The sequence below is a fragment of the Sinocyclocheilus anshuiensis genome, unplaced genomic scaffold, assembly GCF_001515605.1.
Source record: "Sinocyclocheilus anshuiensis isolate Anshui unplaced genomic scaffold, SAMN03320099.WGS_v1.1 scaffold443, whole genome shotgun sequence".
NCBI lineage: Eukaryota > Metazoa > Chordata > Actinopteri > Cypriniformes > Cyprinidae > Sinocyclocheilus > Sinocyclocheilus anshuiensis.
The window spans coordinates 484,394-487,734 of NW_015548211.1; the positions used below are offsets into that span (position 1 = coordinate 484,394).

The 3,341-nt window shown below is 35.9% G+C and overlaps 1 long non-coding RNA gene across 1 annotated transcript in view; it reads right to left on the reverse strand.

Annotated features, from left to right (window-relative positions):
- Positions 1-2,382: 2,382 nt before the first annotated feature.
- The window catches only part of LOC107653771 (uncharacterized), a 2,879-nt gene continuing 1,920 nt past the window's right edge, over positions 2,383-3,341 (reverse strand). Inside the window, exons 2-3 of the long non-coding RNA XR_001630267.1 lie at positions 2,556-2,650; positions 2,383-2,436 (exon numbers count right to left, since the gene is read on the reverse strand). This is a non-coding gene — a long non-coding RNA (uncharacterized LOC107653771). The remainder of the gene's footprint in view (positions 2,437-2,555; positions 2,651-3,341) is intronic.

A 3,341-nucleotide genomic window follows, 5' to 3' on the forward strand; every position in this document is an offset into this window, starting at 1 on the left:
CAGCGCCGTTCACGTTTGAACTCACGTGACTTGCTGCATGCTCTCATTCACGTCCTCCACATTCATAACCCAGCAACGTCGGGTTATTACTGATATCAACCCAAATTGGGTCAAATCAAGCCAGCTTCCTAACCCAACAGTCTCAACCGAGCGTTTGGATTGAAACAATTACCAGCGTGTTTTATATGTGTAGGCTATAAAAAAGTACACAGTGTTTTTGCTTAATCGCTTGCAAATATAAGAGGTCATACAAACCCTGTAATATCAGGTACCCCTTAGTTTCAAAATACTTACAGTAGAAATAATTTGTAATTTTACAGATTATTACTCCTTTATTCCATCAAGCCAGCTTCCTAACCCACAGTCTCAACCGAGCGTTTGGATTGAAACAATTACCAGCGTGTTTTATATGTGTAGGCTATAAAAAAGTACACAGTGTTTTTGCTTAATCGCTTGCAAATATAAGAGGTCATACAAACCCTGTAATATCAGGTACCCCTTAGTTTCAAAATACTTACAGTAGAAATAATTTGTAATTTTACAGATTATTACTCCTTTATTCCCCAAACTTCGCATATTGTTACCTTATACCTACATGGAGGTACTGAATAGGTACACTGTAATTACAAAAAAGTTACGCTGTAAATTCTGTTTACTTACGCAGTACATTGCGGGTTGTAATCTAAAGCGTTACCAAATGCATTTAAAAAAAAGTGTGACTGACCAAATCGTCCGCTTCGGTTTGCCCCCCCTCGAACTGGAAGACATCTCTATTTACCATCTGATCTCACTCAGTGACTCTAGACTACGCAGGATGGGACGAAACCATGCAGTGAATGGGGGGAGATAAAATTTGGCTGGAAATGGAGAAATAAGCCGCAATTTTGTTTTATTTGTAACTCTTTGGTAGATACATTTATAATTTCTATTACATTACCACTACTACTGTTACTACTAATAAAACAGATCTCTGGGGGCCCCAAAAGTGCGTGCCCCCCCCCAGCAGCGCCCCTGAAGGTAACTAACTTAACATCTTAAACTCAGTGACAAGTGAACGTAATTATTCTCTCCTCTCATGCTCTCCCATCTAAATACGTAACGTTAGCTAAGCCTGTTGTAGATTTGATTAGCCAACAGTATAGCTAGCTGCCAGAGTCCCCAATAGTAAAGCGTCAGGCCAATATTTCCAGAGACTATAGATTATTATAGCTCCAGTGAAGTAAGGTGAGTAACGTACATCAGATCACTAGCCCATTTGGCGGGTTATGATTCATCAATTATTAGGGATGCACCGATACCACTTTTTCCAGTACTCGCCCGATACTGGTCCCAAATTTGTATCAGTTTTGCTGGTAGTCCACTGTATGAAGAATATTTAGGTATGATTTGTCACAGTTTACTTTATTTTGCTATCCACCATTCCATTTAGCATAAATGAACTATAGTGTCCTGCACCCACTAGTAAAAAAAAAAATATAAAAAATGATATCTGGTCTCTGAACAATTTTTGGTTGTAATCACGAATCACGATATTGTGAAATTATTACCGTAACTGTTTTCTGTTTGAATACATGTTAAAAATGTAATTTATTTCTGTGATCAAAGCTGAATTTTTTGCAGTCATTACTCCAGTCTTCAGTGTCACATGATCTTCAGAAATCATTCTAATATGCTGATTTGCTGCTCAAGAAACATTTATTATTGTCAATGTTGAAAAAAAAAAAATTGGATTCTTCGATGAATAGAAATGTATCTGAAGTAAAAATTGTTTATAACAGTATAAATGTCTTTACTGTCACTTTTGATCAATTTAATGCATCCTTGCTGAATAAAAGTATTAATTTATTTAATTTATTTCCAAAAATAAAAATAAAAATTTGTACACAACCGTTTTCAACGTCGATAATAATAATGTTTGTTGAGCAAAAAAATAAGCATATTTGTTATATTGTGACACTTAAGACTTGAGTAATGATGCTGAAAATTTTGCTTTATTGTTTTTATATACATATATATAATTTTATTTATTTATTTTTACAGTGAGGAGGATGTGATTCGTCATGCAGCAGCACAGATAAACACCACAAAGACATCTGAAATCTGTCTTGAGATAACATGTCTAAAGTTGTGGAAACGTCAAAAAACAGGAAACCCTGTTAATCTCTTGAAAATCACCTTCCTCTGAGAGCCTGTCAAAATAAATAAATAAAATTATATGTATATAAAGCTAAAAACAATAAAGCAAAATGTTCAGCATCATTACTCCAATCTTATGTGTCCCTTTTAGATGTTTTTTAAGCTTTTTTTTTTAGGTATTTTTTTAAGCTTTAATGTGAGTAACTATCACCATTATCTTTCTCCACAAAAGCTGGCATGCAGTTCTACTTCTGACACTGGAAATGTTCCTGTGCATATTGGGCACTGGGCTTCAAGTGCCTACACATTAAAGACAAAAATGTATGCAGGGCAAATTTAATAAAATAGGAATTGATTGTTGACAAAAATTGATAGGCATTGATAATTGACAATGTTCAATTTAGCTTTTGCTTGTGTACCTCCTGAGGGTGATTGCAACTTTGGATGATGTTGCATCAGGTCTAAGGTTTTGCCTTGAAGATGTTGCCTCCTCTATCAACACCAAATCTTCTTCCTGCAAACAGAAAAGAAAAATGTGATGTTCTACTGATAGAATTCTAGACTGTTGGAAGTAGTCACAAATACAAACACCCCTTAGAAGTCAGGGGCATATTGAAATGTGGAAGTTAGTTCATTAAAAGGTCTTTAAACAAAGTCTCTGCAAGGCTACAGTGGTACTGGCTGACAAGTCCTGAATATCAATCGTTACTACTGAAGTAATAAGTTTTGCAATTGTCATTGCACAGGTCTTAGACAAAACAAACCTGTTATTAAAATGCACAATACACAGTCTTGCAGACTATGGGTGAAGTCAGAATGTACAGACAACGGTCCCAAATCGTTGTATTTTAGAAAACATTGAATGGCAAACTACAGCTGTCGGGTGCCGCGAATAGACTTGAGTGTGCATATGGTCATAATTGATGAATCATAACCCACCAAATGGGCTAGTGATTTGATGTACGTTACTCACCTTACTTCACTGGAGCTATAATAATCTATAGTCTCTGGAAATATTGGCCTGACGCTTTACTATTGGGGACTCTGGCAGCTAGCTATACTGTTGGCTAATCAAATCTACAACAGGCTTAGCTAACGTTACGTATTTAGATGGGAGAGCATGAGAGGAGAGAATAATTAAGTTCACTTGTCACTGAGTTTAAGATGTTAAGTTAGTTATCTTACCCAGTAAACGACCTGTTGCT